Source organism: Neolamprologus brichardi, chromosome 3 (assembly GCF_056152115.1).
Source record: "Neolamprologus brichardi isolate AB-2024 chromosome 3, ASM5615211v1, whole genome shotgun sequence".
Classification (NCBI taxonomy): Eukaryota; Metazoa; Chordata; class Actinopteri; order Cichliformes; family Cichlidae; genus Neolamprologus; species Neolamprologus brichardi.
Genome location: NC_142106.1, coordinates 38,577,965 through 38,601,424, shown reverse-complemented (window position 1 = coordinate 38,601,424; position 23,460 = coordinate 38,577,965). Strand labels below are relative to the sequence as shown.

At 40.7% G+C, this 23,460-nt stretch overlaps 1 protein-coding gene across 20 annotated transcripts in view; it reads right to left on the bottom strand.

Annotated features, from left to right (window-relative positions):
- ptprda (protein tyrosine phosphatase receptor type Da) overlaps positions 1–23,460 on the bottom strand; it is a 414,186-nt gene that overhangs the window by 161,678 nt on the left and 229,048 nt on the right. For all 20 annotated transcript variants that reach the window (XM_087837434.1, XM_087837442.1, XM_087837449.1 and 17 more), the window contains exon 9: positions 4,933–4,970. The gene's annotated coding sequence lies outside the window, so the exon portion shown is untranslated. The remainder of the gene's footprint in view (positions 1–4,932; positions 4,971–23,460) is intronic.

Here is a 23,460-nt window from a genome sequence, read left to right as displayed (position 1 = left end):
GGGAAAATTGGAGAAAAGGCAATGGAAGGGAGTAAAGGAAAAGCTTTTCCTCCCAGCCGTATACTGTATCCTCAAAGCAGCTTTCATCCACCCCTCACATCATCAGCCTAGGTTGAGAAACCACTCTGCAAACTCCACGCATAGACACATGCCCAAAAAAATGGCCTTTGACTGTAATCACCAGTCTACCTTTTGGCATCATGCAATATCATTTTTTTATGCATTTCATTGCTACTGGGATCTACTTAAAAAGGAAAATGAAAAGCCCCATAAGGTTTCCTCTAATTATAGACAAAGTGAGCTTCATGAGCCAGCTGAATACTGAAGCCTTTCTAGCTTGTAGGACTTGGCTAGAATTGAATGATTTGTTTTTCTTTTGTTCAGCTGGAAATCAAAGGAGCACTTGCACAGGTATATTAGTACAGACAGGCGCAGACACAAGAAAGACAAACATGAGCATATATTAGCAAATGTTCATACAGATAAATTCTATTTTCTGAACTGACAACACAATACACTCGCCAGCCACAATATTAGACCGCCCTAGTGCTGGTTTTGCTTTCAAAGCTCTTAATTCTTTGGGAGACAGATTCAACAAGGTGCTGGAAACATTCCTCAGAGATTTTTTGGTCCATATTAACATGATATTTCACACATTTGCTGCAGATTTATTGGCTGTATATCCATGATGTGAATCTCCTGTGCCACTACATCCCTAAAATGCTCTATTTGGATTGAGATCTTGTGACTGCGGAGGCCGTTTGAGAACAGTCACTGTCATGTTCAAGAAACCACTTTGAGATTATTAGAGCTTTGTGAAATGGCACATTGTCCAGCTGGAAGTAGCCATCACAAGATAGGTACACTAAGATCATAGAGGCAAGAACACGGTCAGCAACGATAATCAGGTCAGCTGTAGAATTTAAACAATGCTCAAGTGGTACTAAAAAGGGGGCCAAAGTATGCCAAGCAAATATCCCCAACATCATTACACCACCACCAGCAGCCTGAACTGTTGCCACAAGGCAAAATGGATCCATGCTTTCACGTTGTTTACATCAAATTCTGATCCTACCATCCAAATGTTGTAGCAGAAACTCTGGAAAAACGTTGCCTGATCTGAGGAGTCAATCTTTTATTGTCCAGTCAAGGTAAGCCTGTGCAAATTTGATCCTCAGCTCCTTATCTTAGATGACATGAGTGGCTACATGGTGTGGTCTTCTGCTGATGGTGTGGTCTTCTGCTGCTGGTGTGGTCTTCTGCTGCTGGTGTGGTCTTCTGCGATGGCAGATTGTAACACCAAGTTGGCTTTATTGCCGAACAACAAAACTCTTATTACTCACTCCAGACAACAACTGTAGCGCCCCACCTTCAGGAACTGTTTCCTGTTTTAGCCCTTTCAACATAAGAGTATGTTGCTCTATAGGATTCCATCACAAGATGCTCTTCTGCATACCGTGGTTGCAACACGTATTTATTTCTACATCATCATCAAGACACTTTTTTAAAACCCTAGAGATGTTTGTGAAACACTCAGACTACCCCATCTGGCACCAACATCCATGGCACATTCAAAGTCACTTAAATCACCTTACATCTCTCATTCTGATGCTCAGTTTGAACTTCAGCAGGTTATCTAGACCAGGGGTGTCCAACTCCAGGCCTCAAAGGCCAATGTCCTTTTAGATCGCACCCTGGGTCAACACACCTGAATCAAATGATTAATTTATTACCAGGCCTCTGGAGAACTTCAAGACATGTTGAGGAGATCATTTAGCCATTTAAATCAGCTGTGTTGGATCAAGGACACATCTATACCCTGCATGACACCGGTCCTTGAGGCCTCGAGCTGGACACCCCTGATCTAAATCATGGCCACATGTCTAAATACACTGAGTTGCTAACATGTGACTGTTTGATTAGATATTTGCACTGACAAGCTGTTGAACAGGTGTACCTAAAAAAGCGGCCAGGACTTATATAAGGCAAAACAAACCTTTACTAGATACATTAAGCATGCTCATGCACTGTGATGCCTGTGTAAAGGCACACAACCTGAATAAATGCTCGGAGCAGAGAGGAGACAAAGGAATTAAGGCGAGGCTGACTAACAGAGTATGACATGTCCAAAGCCTATCACTAATTATGCCCCCACTGCTACAAACTGCTCCCTTACTATGATCCAGTGAAACACGACACAGCAACAAAGGGCTTATAAGTACCCTATAAGTGAAGTGTGTGCTTTTTTTCCTGCATGTTCTAAAAGAGTTTGAGATCCCAGTGGCATTAAGTTTCAAACTTTAAGATTTAAACTAAGGCTGATTTCAGTATTGTTTTTTTTTTTTCTTTAATAACTATTGTAAGTATGGATGCATATTAAATGTAAAGTTTGTGTTATATAGTGGAAAAAATCCCTTTAAACATTATTTGATTGAGATAAATAAAAATACAGTACTTTCTGACAATGCTTCATTACTTCATTACTGTGTATTGTTACAGAGAAAATAAAAAATGATCTCATCTTACTGTTTATCCTCAAGGATGGAAAACTCTTGTATAAAACTGCATTAGGTCACCTTAATGGCTCGCAGACTTACAGTGCATTTCCCTGTTTGGGCTAGATGCTTTGATTACGTTCAGCCTAATCAGTTCAAACTTTTATGGATGCTTTTATGGATAAACATCGTGTTTAACCTCTATCTGGTAATTTCACCAGTGGCAATTGAGAGCAATCTCTATCTAAAAATAGTTTTACCTCGGCACACTGGACAGATCTGTGGAGTCTCCGATCTTTGTTCCAACCCGACTTTGTGATTTAAGCTTGAAACATAACCTTTCACACTGCGAGTCACAATAATGCTTGCTGCCCAGATAAGTAGTGCTTGAATAAGATGAATCACCCCTCAAACTTTGCTTCCAAGGAGCCAGACTTTCTCGTTCTAGTTATCCAGGCTTTCTGAAGGTAAGTATTTTTGCGCCGACAACTCAATTTGCAAAGAGCTATTAACTGAAAACTTGGGCTATCTCGACATGGTGTATGTTGTGTCTTTTGAGGAAACTGGAAACTGTCCGATCAGTCGTGGATTGGCCTCCTCTAAGTCCAGACCTCAACAGTGTGGGATCATCTTCAAGTCAAGTCAAGTCAAAGTTTATTTCTATAGCACATTTAAAAGACTGGCGTACATCAAAGTGCTTCACAATAAAACCGCAATGCGGGCAGAACAAGGAACAAATAGTACAATTATAATTAAAATTACATTTACATGGTGTAGTGTAGGCTGAATGAAAGTCAAACTAATTTGCTTCAAAAGCTAAGTTGAACAGGTATCTTTTAAGTGTGATTTGAAAGACTGAATTGATTCTGAGAAATAACTGTTGTTTTTAAATGGTAGGACCAAAACAGAAAAAATGTTTAGCATTTCGACTGGGAGATTATTCCAGAGTGGAAGCAATGGCAAAAGCACGGTCACCTCTGGTTTTTAAACCAGACCTTCGTTGCATTAGGAGCAGTTGGCTGGAGGATCTCAGTGCTCTCGTTGGGTTGCACAGATCAAGGAGATCAGTTAAGTAGCTAGAGGCCAGATTACTTAGAATTTTAAAAGTGAGCAGAAGGATTTTGAAATCAATGCGATATTTGACAGGAAGCCGGTGTAAGTTAGTGAGGACAGGGGTGATATGCTCATGCCTTCTGGTGCCAGTTAAGTGGACTAATTGCAGAGAGAGTTGCAATAGTCCAGTCTAGAAGTGATGAAGGCATGGATACGTTTTTCGAGTTCTTATGTGGCAAATAGGCTTAAATAGGGCTTAGCAGAAAACAGAAAAGGCAGACAGCATCCAAAGAAGAGCTTTGAAAGTCTTTCAAGAAGCCCGGAGAATTATTCCTGAAGGCTACCAAAGGATATTAGAAGAAAGCTTGAGTAAGAGAGGTGGTCAAACCAAATAGTGACTTTCAAGCTCGTTAGAATGGCACAAACTCTGTTTTTGCCTTATATACTGTATTACCATTTCACCAATTGCACCTATTTCTCATTTTGATAGCCAAATAAAAAGAAATGAGGGGTGGCTCAAGACTTGTGCACAGTACTGCATGTATTTTTCCTACTGTATTTTAGTGGAACATATCTATTCATCGTGCCTTTCACGGATGAAGAGGTTGTTTAACGATTGTGCCACTTTTCTTGCAGCCACCCAAAAATCCTTCATTTAATGAAATCTTCGGCATTCTCTCATCAAGCAGCAGAATGTAATACATCATTCTCCGAGTCTTTCCCATCTATTGAACTAACCAAGCCCTAGAATCTCATCTGGGCGAACCAGAGCAAATGAACAGAGCATTTCAATTAGGAAATATTCGCTCCTTCTTTTTAATGCAGCGCAGCTATGTGGTTGAGGTTAATAAGAGAAGCGTATTTTTACCTGAGCCGTGCACAGTGCACTCACTGAGTCTTGTCAACATATCAAAGCATGGACACAATGCAAAGACGAGCACTTCTAGTTCTTTTTGCAAACAAAACAGAAAATGCCCACATAGATTTGTCATTATCGAATGACCCACATGCCCACTTAGATTTCTGCCACTCCGCATGTCTTCCCACAATGCAATATTGCATGGGTAGCAGAGAAGACGGGCGAGGCGTGCCATTTATCTCTGCCAGACGTGGTTAAAAACAAGTTTTTAATGTTTTTTTTTGTTGGCTGAGCAGGATTTGCGATTGCATAAGCGGCACCCTGATTTTTCAGACCACGCTAATTAAACAGCGGGGAGAAACGAGCGAGAGGCCTTTTGCTCTCTAACCTCTGTGCTTCCACTGAAACCAACGTTAGCACAGTTCTAGGAATGAGCAGAGAAGGAAACTGAATTTAAAATGAAATGAGCCCATTTTTGTTATTTATTCAATGAGTCTTGCATGTGAGTGGACTTTAGCAGCTTACCTTTCAGCACTCAAGCAAACTTCCGAAGAGTTCAAGAGCTGCAGGACAACAACACAACAAGGAAAAGCATGTTAGATTACGGTATGTTCATGTCATCATGAAAGCAATTATGATAAAAAACAAAGGTTAATGTCATTTTGGGAGAAGTTTCAAGAAAGGGAACTGGTGAAGACAGCAGGTCTTGTCGGGGAAATAATTTTAATCAGAGCTACGGCAACGCAATGATGTGCAGCCTTGAGCTGAACTAATTCAGTCCTGCCATTGCTTTTATAGTGTAAAGGGCAAACATTTATTACACACTGATTACATTTGGCAGGCATATGTGTCTGACACTTAAACCCTTGTAATTTTCCACGCCGTTACAAAAACCCCTTCTTCACCGCTGATATTCAATCACGGCGTGAATGCGGTATATTTCCCATGGAGCCACCAAAAAAAAGAGTCACGAGGACAAAAGGAGAGGAAGGAGAGTGAGGAGGGGCGCTGAGCAGCTTTTTAGTTTAGTACTAATTAAATGTGGGAGGTGCTCAAAAGGTCAGGGATCAACCAAAGAAAGAAAAATAACACTCAAAAAAAAAAAGAAATTGGGATGTGTCATGGCTGACGGTGTGCACGAGGCGCTCAAGGTCTTGTAGATTATTACCAAGCTCACATTCAAAAAGAGGGAACTGGGGGAGATGGGAGAGAAAATTAGTGGTGTGACTGATAAACAGCATATCTCCATGCTCTGTTCCCCCGTCCACCCCTCCTCTCTATTTTTTTTCCAGCTGGGAGATAAAATTCCAGCTTGGCAATGGTTGCCAGCACAATTGATTCTGGCAAAGGGATACGACTGCAGAGCATGAGGGCTAAGTGTCTGAATAGCTGCTGTCAAAATGCTGAAGGGGAATTTATTTCTAGTTTATATGCGAGCTATATCATGGAGTTACTGAGACTAAATGGCTACAGTTTGATGTACAGCACGCTGCCATTTCTCTGGTGTGTAATCATGGCGCTGTGCTCGGGCTTATGGGTGCCGTGCCATGCAGTGAATGGACTGAAAGCAGGCAGTCGTTTTCTGGGACATGACAAATCCTTTACATTTCCAAACACAAAATCATCTGCAAATCATTGTTGTAATTACTATGAACTTAATACTGAGCTACATGTGTAAAAGCTGACATCCCTAAAAAACCCCGGCAACTATTTCATGTTAATCTCTCTTCAACATGGCTCTCAGCATCAGTCATATCTTTCAGTAGGGGGGGAAAAAAATCTGTTGCAAGCATAATTTGGGGTGAAGCAAACGATGCACGAGCAAATCAAAACAGAGTTAGGACAGGGAAAAATCTGTAGTCCCATTGTGTCTGATCCATCCCTCACCTAAAAATGTTTCCTGACCCGTGGGGGATACAGAAATGATTAATAGGTACACTCCAGCAATCAGCAGGCAATAAGAGAGCCACCTGTCAGAGGTTCTGCTGCCCTTTTTAGATTTATGGCTAATAACGGTCCACGAATGCAGCCACTCAGGTAGCCTCCTATCAGAGCCTTATAGAAGGAAATGTGTGGGTTTGCAGAACATTGTGAGAGTGTGAGGAAATACGTGAAATAAATCAGAACTGGAATGTGTTTAGCATGTGGAAAACTGGGAATGATGCAGGATGCAAAGTTCCCTCATTAAAACAGAGGCCAGTTAGTGCAGAGCCTGTTTGAAGAGAGTGTAATCAAGGTTTTCTTACAACTACAATTTACAGATGTCCATTGAATGCGTCAATGAGAGGATAGTTGTAAAGGAGAACTGCAAATCCAAAGATGAATGACTGAAGTCCCCCACCCCCTCCACACAAACACACACACATACACGTACGTGATATATATTATATATGTATATACTACATAGATATCTTTGATATATAAGTGAGATCCACTTTGAGTGAATTTTGTAAATTTTGTCAAAATAAGAACCCTTTGACAGTGTGCAACTTTTTTACAGTGAAGTGTAAAATTCTTGAGCCACACCCATTTTTTATAGTGTGCTAGGACATAACACAGTACATGAGGCAAAAAAAAACTAAGTCTGTATTTTTAACAAGCTTGAAATTCAATATTTGGAGTTATTTAAGAAGTCTGAACTCACTTAGGTAAGCTTATCTGCTTTAGAATCTCTTTGGTGGTGCAAAAATACAATTATGTCTGTCAAACAGAGTTATCTTTGGCATTGTTCATAAATTTAACTAAAGAAACTGGATCAAATGCTATATTCCTGGAGCAGGTTGCTTGTGCACACTATTATATATCACTTTAAAATCCTTTTTGAAGGTGTAAGTCTGACTTTTGGGGTTAAAGGTACAATAAGGGTTACACTGCAGAAAATACAGAATATTTACTTCAAGTTTTTGTTGTCTGTTGTGATATAAAATATAAGAGGCCCTTATCGAAATTACATTAACTCTGCACTGCACTTGCTTAAGTCCAGCTATACTTCTGCAAAGGTTAAGCAGTATTTAAATACACACCGATAGAGATAGAGCTGACAGCCATAAAGAGGTTTTGGGAATTACTAACAAAACTAATAGTCTTCTTGTCCTTGCTGAACATAAAATATGTTGCAAAGGTAGATATTACTGCTCGTCATTCTACAATAGACCTTAAGACGTATATGTGGGAGAACTAATTAGTTAGTATTTAGTATTTAAATAGCTTCCTTCTTGTTGTGCACTCAGTACAATTCTTAAACACTCCACAGAGGTCTCTAAAGAGTCTGAGCTGTCTAATACCGGTTGTATTTATTTAGCTGCTGTATGGCAGCACTTTGACAGATTCTCGATGATGTCTTAAATATCCCCTGATAGTGAAACTAGGGGAGACAGACATGATGACCTTCTTAAAACACCATCTGTTGCACAGCACAGCCACAGCAAGGCGAGATTAGCCAGTGAGATTGAAAGACTCCCATTACATGACACCTGCTCTCCCACTGCACTGTAAATGGCGAAAGACAGTGCTTTCACTTCACTTCATTTCAGATGCCATTGTGTCTTCACAATGATTTCATTCTGAAGCCAGTGGAAACATGTCGAAGCTTTTGTAATTAATGGAATTGTAAGACTTGATGGGCACAAAAGCTAATGCGAGCCGCTCTGCAAAGGAAAATGAGAGCACTGTCCTTTGACATTTTCCATTTGTATCTCTGGCAGGTGATTAAGCTCTGAAAGAAAGTGATATTATCCTGCTGTGCGTAAACAGCCTGGGAATATTACACTTGATGAACAGAGATGATGTGCAGCCTACCTAAATTACCTTAGTGCTCCATTTATTCCAGCAACATCACCTCACACCATTATTTCACGGCCTTTGGTTTATACTGCCATTTTTTTTTTTGCCCAGGATTTGAGATCTTTTTTCTTTTTTTTTTTTGTAAATCTCAGTGTCAGGGTCACTATCCTCTGAGCTCCACACTCCCTCTACCCTCTACCCTCTTCTCCCTGACCTCCACCCCCCTTTCCTTGGAAATTCTCCGTCCATTGCCCTCCTGACAGCCACCCATCAACCTGGGTGCAATTTAAAAAGCCCTTCAACAGCTGCCATTCCAAAGGACCGGCTATCAGTCCAGCTGCCAAAGCCCAGACAGGGACTCGGCATCAGCGAGCAACTTTGAACGTCAGGTCGGTTTCCCCCCACCCGCCAATTCCAAATGAACTGAAGGTGAAAGACTCTATTTCTCAAAGATTGCTTCAGCGGAAGACAGACGGACTTCCTGACATGGCACAGCAAACATCAGGCATGCATAGCGTTTTTGTGTGGAGACAAATAGGTTGACGTCATTTAGGCTGATGTGTACGATTTTGAAATATCAGCATAAAATAGTCAGTGAGTTATGTTTGGAAACATTATGATGCTTTGAGAAAAAAATCCTCTTGGGAGAATTCCATGAAGGGGGATATTTATGTTTCCATAGATATATCACTTTCCTCAATGTCAGGCTCAAGCAGTTTGTGTGTGTGTTTGTGCCTGCCTGCCTTCCTGCATCCTGCATGCAAACACCACATACATAGCTTGTCTAAATGTGCATGTTGCCGGAAACTATCAAGCGAAAACATCTCAGGCAAGAGGCTGGGCAGCCTGCTGTTGTGCACTTCTCTCCACCATATGTCTTTGTCAGAAATATTTGCTGTGCACCGAATGAGGGATGAAATCAATCCAACTGCTATTTTTTTCCCCAGTTGCGCCTTCTTGAAGGTGGCAAAAATTGCACTGATACTTGCCAGATAAGCCAAAATTGTCAAATGTAACAACTGGCCGCTGGTGACACTCACAAACAGACCATCTGGTCTCGGGTGTCCAATAGTCGTTTAGGGAAAAAAAATGGAATGGCTGAATCCTTTTTTTTTTTCCTATCTCAATTAGCAACTGGGAGGAACGGATGGGAAAATGACTCTGCTGCTGTTATGGACCACTCAAAGATGAATGCTATGTGCCAGTTGGGAAATATGTTAAGGTGCTCCATAGGCACAAGTGGAGTGAAAAATGTCTCTTAGAATTACTGAACAGATGCACTCGCTGGCCTTCATTTTCCTAACTCGCACGCACTCAGCTGGACTTCTGCTCAGCTCTACGCTGCCTGAAGATAAAATCAACGGCGCAGCAAGATTGTGTCAGACACAAATATGGTCAAAGTGTAAACTTTTAAAATTTGTTTTTAAGGTGAGTTTTTTTTAAATGGCTTAATGTGCACAACTCTTGAGCCACCAAGAGTGTTTTTCTGGGTTTTTTTAAGTGATCTTAAGCAATAGTTCTCCAGCATTTCAAAGTTTTCTTGGACGCTGGTATATAGTAAATGGATTGGTTCTTATATAGGGCACTTTTCTACTCAAGTACTCAAAGCGTTTCATTCAAAATACCGTATTTCCCATTTACCAAAACATTTTCTTCTATTTCTGACCGCTTTCCGTCTAACATTCACATTCAGATAAATGTTAGAAGCATTGGAGATCAATATCTTTCCCAACGATACTTTTGCATGCAGGCTGGAGCAATCAGGGATCAAACCATCAACCTTCTGATTAGCAGATGACCTGGTCTACCTACTGAGCAACAACCACCTTTTGATCGGCTGCTTTTCCACAAAGTTTTCGCCCAGTTATTGTAATTGATAAGTTTAAGAGAAATGTCTTAATTATTCATTTATTCATTTGATGCCAAGCCAGTTAACACTGACCTATGAATCATTCAAGCTTAAAGTACTTAACTCAAGGGCTGGACCGGTCTTTTTATACGCATAATGCCCAACTTAGCAAAGAACCAATTTCAGATGGTATCATTAGGAAAACATCTCTTCTTTTTAGGCTGAATCTATGACAAAATGGCAATGATAACACAGTCTGGCAGGCATAAAGTAGCATTTTTCAACCAACAAGGTGATTCCTTAAAAAACTATTAGCTTAAAACATATATCGGGATATAAACAGGGAGAAAAGAGAAAAGACTTTTGCACAGTATTGTGTCGCATATCTGCTTTCCATTTCAATAATGGTCAAATATTTAGCTGGTGCTGATGCTGAATCCATTTTGCATTTTAGCTGAAACACATAAGTCCTGTATGTAGCTGGAGGAGCGAAGTTATTTCCAATCACTGTTTCTGGACCAGCTTCAACCATTGTGTTGGGGACTCTTGCTGTCCGCCAAAGCTTTTAGTTCATTGTGTAGCAGCATCACTTTTGCCCATAGCCACGAGACTGCATGAACAAAAGCGCCAGTTGGCTGGGTCACACTGCGATGCACCTGGGGGATGTATGCATGTTTTGCATGGACTGTGGAGGGTAATCGCTGGGTCCATTAACATGAGAGTGAGCTGCAGCTTCCAAGCTGGAGGAAAAAAAAATGCCCCAAGCGAGCTGACATTATGAGGAGGCATCTTCCCCCGATCCCTTTCACTGCAAAGAAAGTTAATGGAGTTGAAGTGGGTCGTCTAGAGTTAAATTGAATCTCCTGCCAATGCAAAGGCTTTGATGTGGCAAAGATTAAGGAGTTGTTGTAATTTTGAGTTCAAACCCGGAGTACCAGCATCCACTGAGAGCAACCTATTTAAACCTTTCTTAGTCTATCAAGGACGGGTAAAATACAGCTACTCTTCAGCATATATTAATGTAGAGGATACACGTTGCATATTCATTTTGTACACAGACTGTGGCAATATTGAGCTATTAATCTATAGATGTTAAACAGGACAAGCACAAACACACTACCTGATGCTGCTGAGTGAAACTGAGTGAAACTTCCACATGAAAAGCAAGATTTTAGTTAAAAGCAACACAAGTGACAGGTTTTTAGTGAAAGTTTGTACATCCAGTACGTAGGTTTGCTTTGCTTTTTGATGAATGGTTTTGAGTGCAAAGAAGGTCGTGTGTCTTTTTTTGTCAGTGTTCTGCTTCTCTGTAGCCAACAAGTGTAGAAAAAAGTCACGGGTTTGTGGTTCTATACATCAGTTAATGGCAGAAGTGTCCTTCCCATGCCCTTCTGTAATAGCCAAGCATCATTAGTGAGGGGGTCAAGAGGGGGGGCAGCCATCCATATGTTTCAATAATTACCCTGCTCTTCTGTCAAAGCGGACACTGTGCTTACGTCAGTGTTAGAGACAAAATCAAATTGGAAAAAAAAAATTGTTTTACTTTTTAGCTGTAAGAAGATTTAAGTTGGAGGTGAAAGGTGAAGATGCTACATTTTTGTCACGTGGGACAGGCAGCCGGTCACGCCTCAGCCTCGGTTCCAGCAGCAGCAGTTTCAGCACTGTGAGTGACACATTATTTCTCTGTAACCTCCACCCCTCCCACCCTAACGCTCCCCAAATCATAACCCCACCCCAATCTATTTTCTGCCTGGCTAGTCTTATGAAACTGCATATATTCTGTCAGATTACTCCCATCAAATTCCCATACTGTTTAGTTCTCGGCTGTTTGAGGAGCAGATTTGGATGTTAGGGCCAAAACAACGCAGGATATGTGAGCTGATCAGAGACATGCTACACCCTTGAGATTTCGAAGGGGACCTTTGTTTTTAAAATATTAAATGCATGGTTTTCTGATCCTGTGATGTGACGAATATATTTGGAATAGTGCTTAAAGCCTCAGTGGCACATTATTATGTCTGAATCATATTAGAATTGTAATGCACACTTTATTAGTTTACAGTACGTAGTAACACTATAGTAAGAGTGACAAATATGTACGTGCAAGTTCAACTAAATCTTTATTAAAACTCTCCTCATTCATATTTGCAGTTTCTTTGAAAATGCATTTTATTTTGAAAGGTAAACAATCAACGTCAGTAAAACCAATGAGCAAATTAAAATGACCTTTAGTTTCATAATTTGCTTGACTGGACTAATTACTTGTAATGTCCATTAATATGATCTCATTATGATTTTTCCTTCTAATAAGCATCCTATATAAGAAAAAAAAAGATTCTCAAGAAGTGCATTGAGTATAACCAAATGCACAAAAGATCACTGCAAAAATTTCATTTGCCGGGAAATTACCTTAATGTCTGTATTCTGAGCCTGAGCTGGTGTTACGCATAAAAATGGCTGCATGAGAGATAATCGCTAATAAAAATGCACATGAATGGAAGGGTGTACCGGGGCAGAACTAACGGGGTAAAACTAGTTTTATCTGCAAGAAATCACCTTGCGTGAGGCCCCTGCTACAACTGAGCCAGATGGATGGGAAAAAAAATATGAAAAACTTTAAATGAATTATTTGTTTTAAATATAAATAATATGGTCCCATATGTTGTAAGGCGAAACACAGGGTATGCCCTAAACTGGTTGCTAGGCTATTGCGGGGATAACCCAGAGGCACAGACTGTCACGGCTGGGGTGGCTAATGTGTCTGAGGTGTGGACTCAAAAGCAGACACAGGAGAGAGAAAACGAAGGCGTAATAAAAAGCAAGCCATTTATTAGGCTGATAGCAAAAACAAGGCAAGGCGAACTGGGGAAAAACTAAAACATTAAAAGTAAGACATGAACATGGCCTGGACACGAACATGAAAACCATGACGTGAGACAATCAGAACATAAGCATAAAATCTGTGACACGAAGAGCCGAGAATCACAGAACAGGTAGCAAAAGAAACAAACAACCCAACACTAAACAAAGGGAGACAGAGGACTTAAATACACAGAAGAGTAATGAGGGAAGTGGAAACACCTGGGAAACACAGCTGACACAAACAAACCTGACACCACTGAGGAAGCGAAACTAAACACACTGAACATGGAAACACAAGACTTTCAAAATAAAACAGGAAACATGGAGAGAGATAGGCATGACAACAAAAGGACGTGGAACACGCAGACATGAAATACACAAAAAATTACGGGGGATGGAAAGGAACACAAGGAGAGGAACATGGGAACAGATAAGGGGGACATAACTAAAAGTATACATATAGGACAAGACAGACAGGAAAATGACACATAAACAAGGGAGCATGGAAGATAATATTAACATATTAACTAGACTAAACCCTAACTAAATATTAACACTAGAACTGAACATTATCCACAATGCATAAGAAATCAAAATTACCACTGCAACACCATGCTACCCTAAGAGGAATGCCAATAATATTATAGTAGGATAAGCTACTTTGGATTAACTTGATCCAAATATATTCCTTAACTGTGATGTCACATAACTTGAAAAGCTGCTGTAGCTCTAAACAAAAAAAGAAAAAAGGGGGGCCACAGACCTTTTGCGCTATTGCATTTTTGAAATCTTACACTAAAATAAGCCTTACTGTCCAGTAATGCTGATAACTCTGGACCTTTAAAAAAAAACCAGTGGAGCATAAAAGTGAAAATGGCAAATGCATCTGCTCACCAAGTCAGCATTCTTCCCATTGTCTATGGATTAGCTACAGTGCTTGAAGCCGCGTGACTCCACTGCCCTTTGCTACTGCAGCGTCATGTGACTGGCTTTAACGCAGTGGTGTTAAAACCAACTGCATCAGCTTAATGGCCATTCAATAATGTGAATTTGAATGAGACTTCCTGCTGCAGTGATTAATGCCGATTAATGCATTTGCTAGCGTGGCGCCGATTGACCATTAAGACAATTTATTGATGTGTTTTGATTTAGGCTTCACCGGGTATCAAAAGGAAGCAAGAGATAAGAAGTTTTGATCACGCAGAGAATCGAATTTTTTTATTGTTAGCGTGCCTCGCTGCTGATTAAGTGAAGGGAATTAAATCAATTACTCTGGAATTCAAAGTGCTGTATCGCTCAGATCTTTTTAATATTGTTATCCCGTTACTCATCTGCCCTGTCGAAAGTTAAAACAGTGTTGAAACAGGGACATTTACTCTAAACTCGAGCCAATTAATTTCTGATTCAAGGAGATTTGCCTTGAAGAGTTTGCAAAATGTAATCCTTAAAAGCATTTTTGCATGTCTTTACCAGAATGCGCTGATTTCTTCCTCTCTTAATCTTGCAGTCAGGAATAAAGTCACTAGTTATCATCAGTTATCACCATCGTCATCTTACATTTTGCTGTCACTCCAAAAGGAAAAAAAAAAGTGAAAAAAGATAAGCTTAAAACAAGATATAGAATGAATGATGCAGGGTACGTGGGATGCATCTGTTTACCCTGCACAACTTGCCTCTTGATGCATTCATTCAATCCCCGTCCCAACTACTCTCCCATGAATGAAAATCTCCTAACAGCACGCCACAAAAGAACTTGCTAAGCCATTTGGATCAAGAATCTCCCCAGGCAAATCAGCAATTAGAGCCTAAGCTGCCTTGTAAAATCAATTAGGAGTTGTAGTGTGTGTTACAGGTACAAGAGTGGCTGGCACCTCTCTAAATGGACCAGGAAGAGAGCTTTAAGTCTGCCATGCAAGCAACTGTAATCTGCACCACTTAGTCACCAAATTTCTATGAAATCCTCCTCTCTTTGTGAGTAATGCTTCGTGCTGTTGTTTTGAGTTGCTAGAAACTTTCAAAAGTTTTGACAGTCGAGTTGTATTTCAGAGATAAGGCATACACCGCTCAGATAAAAGGCTTTCGTTTTGTCTTTAACATTAAGTGAAGTTGCTCACCGCTGTTATTACAACAGGAACACTAGCTTACGTTTGATTTGCGTCGCATCTTGTGGTTTTCTTGTGTGGACGTTTGCGTCTGTCTGTGATAACGCTGCCACAAATGCTCTCTGCAGAATTTAACTCAAATTTACTAGGTGTGTTGAGGTGCTTTTGTATGCATGCTGCTGAGTAACTTTGGATATTTCTTCCTTGGTACCCGTACATGAGAAGTGCTCTTGATGAAGTGCCTGGTTAAATGAATGTTATATTGACTCACTTCAATATCTTGTGATAAAAAAACAGAATTTGTGCAACTCTAACAGCCTTGAAAGTCAATATTTGGTATGACCACCTTAATTCGCAAACACAGCCTGAACTCTTTTAGACAAGCATTCTTGTCATTTCTTGAAGTAGTCTTCAGGAATAGTTCTCCAGGCTTCCTGAAGGACATTCAACGCTATTCTTTAGATGTTGGCTGCCTTTTCTTCTCTAAAGATGATCCCACACTGCTTCAATAATGTTGAGGTCTGGGCTATGGGGAGGCTAATCGATGGCTGAGAAGTGTTTCGTTGAGTATTTCTCTATCCAGGTACGTTTTTATTGCATTAGCAGTGTGTGTGGGATCATTGCCATCCATGCAAATGAAGCTGCTGTCAGTCAGACTCTTTCCGGATGCGATTGCATGTTGGATAAAAACCCAATGGTACTTTTTGCATTCACAAATCCATCCAACTTCTCCAGTTTCCTCAATGAAAGCAGTGCACACCATGTCAGGATATTCCAAGTTTTCAGCTAATAGATCTTTTGCAACTTGTAGATGCAAAAATACAATGTATTCCTGTCGAGTGGTGTTATCTTTGGAGTATATAAATAAATGAGGGGTGGCTCCAGCTTTTTTCACAGTGCTGTATTTTTACCAGCTGGATGTTAATAAGCCCTAAAACCCCAAAATAAGCTACCCTGTAGGGGAACTGAAAAGCTTTTTTGATGATCCGCTCTAGGTATGACTAACCCCCTAACATACACACAGATACTTGATGTGATGTTAAAGCATTGATAACTGGTGCCTTAAGCCGTACAATATGATTTTGCTTTGTAAGCACTCGAGTCTGAATCCGAATGAGCCACTTATTCCCTAAATGAAAGCTGCTTCTTCAACTTTCACCATGATAATTAATGAGATCGACATTTTCAATTATCTGTTTCCTGCCTTTGCCGTTTGAGGGAACAGCTGTTAGCGTCGACGGGGTAGGAAGACGGGTGATGGAGAACAAAGAGGGCAGCATCTGGCTTTTTGAAAGATGGCGTATAATTCTTCGACGAGATCTTTGTGTGGCGCACCACCACCAGAGCAGATTTCCACCACGTGTGTCTAATAAAGTGGGACGGTATATACCAGCGCCGGCTGAATTAGGCAGACGTGTGGTTTGTTTATTGTTGCTTCCTGGAACTAATAGATTGTATGAAGACCACAGAAGCTGATAATGTTTGATGCTCTTTTGATGCCATATTTAGGCATTAGTAAAGCACTGCTTACTTCTTTTTACACTTGTGCTGCACAAGCTGCTTTCCTGACGTCCCTCCCTACAGTATGTAGTAACTGAGCGCAAATGGGTCCATTCACAACAGCCTGTCAGAGGTTTTTTTTATACCCAACAAAGATTTTCAGTGACAAAATGGGTCATGTAGAGGCATGGGGCCCATTTTAACTTCCACCAAGGTCAGTAGGTCTCTGTTGGCTTATGGCCTATTCAGCTGGGAGCTGCAATTACGCTATGAAACCATGTATCATACTGAGTTAGTCACCAGCTTCAGTTGCCCACTAGTACCATACATCACCCTTGGTTGCACCATGTAGAGTATTTGGAAGGCCACAGTGAGCCCACGGGGGAATCATTAGTTCATATGTAAATATGAGAAAGTGGTGCAGATTTCACCTTGCCTGCACGGATTGAGAGCGTAGTAGCTTGGGAATGACAAACGAGGGTCACGTAGCCCAGACACTCCAAACGCCTGTGGTTAGTATTGTTGTTATGATCCTGCATGATAATTGGGGGATGAAAAACCGTGGCGATAAGGCGATCAGCGCGAACACGACCAAAAGTAACCGAAGTAAACGGCACAAAAGGCACGAAAGGACTGCCACACTGAAAACGTAAATAAAGTCAAGACGTTTTTGCATGACTATATTGCTTATCTTGTCTCAATGGAGTTATTCATGTGCTCCCATTAAGGCCTGGCCACATCTTCATGCCATTTTGCATATGTATAGTTTTTGTGGGAGAAGGCATGCCCCTTCTGCAGCGAAATACTTTCACGCTGAGATCAGTGGAGCGCGTGCAGTTCAGTGAATGTTGTTGTACATTCTCACTTCAGCACATCACAGGAGACGTAACAGCTCATTCTTCCTCACTGGGCCAGACCGAGTCAGAGATGCAAATACGGGCATTCAAGCATGGAACTCCTGACCTCAGTAGGCAAAGCTAAAATTTTAGAACAGCCAGACAGCACTTTTCCTTTCCCCTAAAAGAACTTGAAATATGCATTGGCTGGTTTTTTTTCTCTTTTAATACCATTACAGAAAAAAAGGTCTCTCTCGGCTGATTTCCCTCATCCTTGTCCCCACCTTGCTTATAAGATTAAAAAAAAAAGAAACATGAGAGAGAGATCAGAATCATTGCGCAGAGTGACAGATTCAGTGTAAATTTCCATGCCAAGATCATATCTGGAACACTGCAGTCATAAGATTTTACAGTCAGCTCAAAGCAGAGAAGTCTCTCCATAAAACATGAAAATGAAAACCAGTTCAGTCTAACTGTAACATTGGTTTGCACGTGTACAAAGTACAAACCCATTTCATGTTATGGCAGAAAGCAACAACCCCAGGCAGCAAGTCTGAGCTTTTGAGGGAAACGTAAAAAAAAATATTGAGCCGAAAAATTCAGCATGACAAGAAATACAATGACACCCTTCTTTTAGACTGCATCGCTGTTCTGCCTGTATGTCAGTGTATGCTGCTGTCTACAGCAATTACTAGTACACTTGCTGAATTTATATATCTACAGTTGTGGTCAAAAGTTTACATACACTTGTAAAGAATATAATATAATGGCTCTACCGAGTGTCCCGTTATTTCTAAAACTCTGATTTTTCTCTGATAGAGTGATTGGAACAGATACTTCGTTGTCACAAAAAACATTCATGAAGTTTGGTTCTTTAATGACTTTATTATGGGTTAACAGAAAAAAGTGATCACATCTGCTGGGTCAAAGATATACATACAGCAGTGCTAATGTTTGGTTACATGTCCCTTAGCCATTTTCACTTCAATTAGGCGCTTTTGGTAGCCATCCACAAGCTTCTGGCAAGCTTCTGGTTGAATCTTTGACCACTCCTCTTGACAGAATTGGTGCAGTTCAGTTCAATTTGATGGCTTTCTGACATGGACTTGTTTCTTCAGCATTGTCCACATGTTTTCAATGGGGTTTAAGTCAGGACTTTGAGAAGGCCATTCTAAAACCCTTATTCTAGCCTGACTTAGCCATTCCTTTACCACTTTTGATGTGTGTTTGGGGTCATTGTCCTGTTGGAACACCCAACTGCGCCCGAGACCCAACCTTCATGCTGATGATTTTAGGTTATGTTGAAGAATGTGAAGGTAATCCTCCTTCTTCATTATCCCATTGACTCTCTGTAAAGCACCAGTTCCATTGGCAGCAAAACAGCCCCACAGCATAATACTCCCACCACCATGTTTGATTGTAGGCATGGTGTTCTTGGGGTTAAAGGCCTCACCTTTTCTCCTCCAAACATATTGCTGGACATTGTGGCCAAAAAGCTCGATTTTTGTTTCGTCTGACCACAGAACTTTCCTCCAGAAGGTCTTATCTTTGTCCATGTGATCAGCAGCAAACTTCAGTCGAGCCTTAAGGTGCCGCTTTTGGAGCGAGGGCTTCCTTCTTGCACGGCAGGCTCTCAGTCCATGGAGATGCAAAACACGTTTGACTGTGGACAATGACACCTGTGTTCCAGCAGCTTCAAATTCTTGGCAGATCTGCTTTTTGGTGATTCTTGGTTGACTCTTCACCCTCTTGACCAATTTTCTCTCAGCAGCAGGTGATAGCTTGCATTTTCTTCCTGATCTTGGCAGTGACGAAACAGTGCCATGCACTTTATACTTACAAACAATTGTTTGCACTGTTGCTCTTGGGACATGCAGCTGCTTTGAAATGGCCCCAAGTGACTTTCCTGACTTGTTCAAGTCAATAATTCACTTTTTCAGATCCATGCTGAGCTCCTTTGACTTTCCCATTGTAGCGTTTGTGGGCGTTTGTATCCAATGAGCCCTATTTAACTGGCCTAAGAGAAGTCACCAGCTGTAGTCACTCATAATCACTCACAAGAAGTTAAGAGGCATGCTATGAAGCTCAGTTCACTGACAACTTTCTAAGTCACCAAAATTTCTAATTCATGTTGCCGTATGATTATTTTTGACCCAGAAAATGTGATCACCTTTTTCTGTTAACCCATAATAAAGTCATTAAAGAACCAAACTTCATGAATGTTTTTGTGACAAAGAAGTATCTATTCCAATCACTCTATCAGAGAAAAATCAGAGTTTTAGAAATAACGGGACACTCGGTAGAGCCATTATATTATATTCTTTACAAGTGTATGTAAACTTTTGACCACAACTGTACATATGAGATTACCTGAAGATCAACGCTGTGAGAAGAAAATCTTACTTGGCTGCAAAAGCTAAGACAAGCAAACGCTCCGTCATCGGTCATAAAGCATTTTAAAATAGTCAATAATATTTAGAAACCCTTGTGTCACGCACTTGGGAGGAGTTGGGCTGAGGTTGTGCGGTCAGAGCCGCGAGCCACTCAAGTGGCGAAAAATAATTAGCACAATAATGTGGCGAAAAAGGAACTGCAACTTGAGGAAATCAAGTGTTAAGGAACATCTGAGACCGCAACAAGCTGCGCCTATGTTCTCAACAATGCTCAATCATCAGTCCCTGCAGGAGAAAAGCTTCTATTTATAGAGCAAATTCACTCATCCAACTTTAATGGTTCCTTAAGACGGACTGTAGCGTCTGCTGTCAGTGTGGGCTCGTTTCACCAGCACTGTTGCTTATGTGTGAGGTGCAGTACCAAAGGATATAAACATGTGTACTTGTTTGTCATTTATGTGGGAAAATAAGGAAAACCCAAACATGTGGATGTGATAACTGTGAACTCACTTGATGTTATCAAGTTAATTAAAACCTGGAAATGTCATAGTCAAGTTGCCCTTAATTGGAAGCTCAAATGTACTCACAACCACATGAGTCTGTTTGTTTTTTTACACAACCTCTCTTAAAAAAGACTTGACAACATTCAGAGCTCCATTTTACATGAAAACCAACATGTGAACCCGTAAAAAGTTTCCAAAAAATCTGGCTAGGGTGGTCACGGTACTAGAATTTCAAATCCGATGCCATTAGTGGCAATTCTATTTTTATGCTAAAGTAATACAACAAAAAAAAAAGAAAAAAAGAAAAAAGAAAGCCCCTTAAAATGTAGCAATGTTCAGTAGGCTACCATGAATGCTCCCAGTTGATGCTAGACTTTTCCCAGCTTCAAACTGGGACTTTAAAATAAATTTTTTAGACAGAAATACGTGTGCTATCCAGTTAAATAACCACCGTCTATTAATGTTACAGATTATACAGCTCACACAGTAAGGTTAGCGTTTTATTATTAGCGATTATTAGCTGCTACGTTAATGATAGCTTAACAGTTAGCTAATGTAGATATTGGTTAAGGGAGGTTTGTTCTCTTTTTTGCACATGTTTGATTTTCCAAAAATGTTAAGTCCCTCCGGACGCAACTTGCCCAGTTCTCCAGGCTTGGGACCAGTACTAGGAGTACACTAGTTTGTGGTCTCCTGCAATTGGCTAGTTAGCTAATAGTTATACGGCTAACGTTAACATCTGTGTTCAAATGGTCAAAAGGGAGCTTCTTCCTGAAGCTGTGTTTAGTGTAATGGATGTCAACTATGTCAATGGCGGTGCCCCTCCCTGTCTGCAGAGGTACTGTGTGAAGTTGTGTGAGATGTGGGGAAGGCAAAGATAGCACCACTGACAGCACTACACAATACTGTTGCAAATGAGTATCTAATCTGGTTAATTTTCAGCATTGCTTAGTATCTGAGCATTGACTTTTTTTTGACCACCTACATTTAACAGGGGGAAAATCCAGCTCCTCCATGCTTCCTTCTTACTGTACCATCAATTGGTACTAAGATTGACCTTAACTCTAATTTTAAATAACCTGGAGTCATATGTTCTTGGCTGCATGGAGTGGCAAGACTGCCGTCTTAGTTATCTTGCATTAACATCAAACAGACCGGCCGGGCTGTATTGTAGAGATAAAAAGACACTGTCCTCGCTATTTGTGAAGTGCTATTCAGTTAACATGACACCGCTGCCAAAACTGTGATATACTTCAATCTACCACCTCGACAAAGTTCATTTGGTGTTATTTGGAGACAGTATGTTGGCCACCACCCCATATAATCAGGAGTCCATAACAGTGAGTTGTAATTATCTGTACCTATATGGTTCTCCCACGCAGTCTATTCTGCTGGTGCTTACTGCGGCAGCTTGCCTGAATTGGGGGTATTTATACATGAAATTAAGGTGTAATTAAAATTGGTCTGGTGCTAAAGGGGCTGAAGGTGATTATGCTCATTTGCATAGTACACAGATTTCTTTTTTTAATGCTGCCTCCACAATTACGGCTAGTTCTAACACATTTAGACATCCATCATTTTTAATATTTCAAACAAAACCCAAACTTGGGGATGATTAGAGAAAGTGTTTATGCGTGATAACATTTTGCATTCTTAATGTATCTCCAGGGTAAGACGAAATGATTGACATGCCACCCGTGTTAGTTAATGAAACAGACTTAATTCTAAATGTGCAGTTCTTATTTTCAAGGCATCTGGCAGATGGTTTTTTCCCCCCCTCATCCTCCTGAGTCAATTACCTCCATGTTGCTCAGGATACGCTTGGAAAACGTAAGCAAGGAAAGATTCTGGTGAGAATCTGATGAGGAATCACTGAAACTGGACGTCCAAAAATAAACATTAGCATTCAGCTCATTTTTCACAGGCACAACATTATCTAATTTGCTCCATTGGGCTTGTTTTGAAGCAAATGGGGGACTATTATATGGGCTGCAGACCAAGGAGAAACTCATTACTTCTCACATTATCACTGGAAATGCGTGGCGGAAAAACTGAGCTCAGCCTGCTCGCAGGCTAAAGCCTTGGCATCTCGTCCAGGTTGTAAATGGACCCCTCTCGGCTGATACGCCATTGTGTCCAAAGCCATTCCTGATATTTGGTGAAGGGATGTCATGACTGCTCCAGCTGTCACAGGCACAGCTGTTCACTTTCCCCTTGAGTGAGCAGAGCTGCCTTTGCCTGGCGGCTCGATGCTGCGTGTATGTATGGGCCAGTGTGAGTCCAAGCACAAGCATGCAGGGATACTGACAAGGTGCACTAGCAACACAGCTTATTCCAAGACACGGGAATAAAAACAATTGCACACGAGTAAATAGGGAGCTGCAGGCAAGTAAGCTGCAACTATGAAGACTTATTATTTATGTACTACTGATTTTACTGGACCTGGGGGGTGTGAGGCTCAGCATCACTTCATAATGTAATGTAAAGATAATTATATTAATAAACAGCAAACTGGTAGTTAATTAAACTTTAGTTAAACATTAGTTAACAGTTTAGAGGTGCAACAAATAAAACTTGTAAATGGTTAACAAATGCTGTGTAATCATCTATAAACATTTATGAGCTAGCTATTAAAAAGAAACAGATGTTTAGAAGTTGTTCTGAAAAGCCTACACAGGCAGCTGTGAACCTCAAAAAATGGTTAAGTGCTGTTCTTTCTTTTCTTTTTTTTAGTATCTTTTTTTTAAATTAGGCATTGACACCAGAACAATTTGGCCTGGTTTAAGTAAATATGAGTAGTGGTCAGAAGAAACCAAAGCAGGTATACGGGGGACAATTCCCCTATGCCTAGTGCGCGGGGAAAAATTATCAATATCATTTTTGTGACATTTTTGTTTGGTGGTGTGCCGTGTGATTTTTTTCAGTATGTGCCGTGGCTCCAAAAGGTTGGGAAACACTGGCCTATTGTATACACCAGCGGGCCCCAACCCCCGGGCCTCAGACCGGTACCGGTCCGTGAGTCGTTTGGTACCGGGCCGCGAGAGTTGAGGCTCAGGTGTGAAATACACCTGAGCCTCAACTCTCGCGGCCCGGTTGGTTTTCAGGGTTTTTATCAGTTTTCAGCGTTATTTTGTTATAGTTTTTAACGTTAACTCGGTTTTCCTGGGTCTTTTCACGTGTGTTATGAATATATCTTCTTTTTTTCGGTACCAATACTAGTTTTAT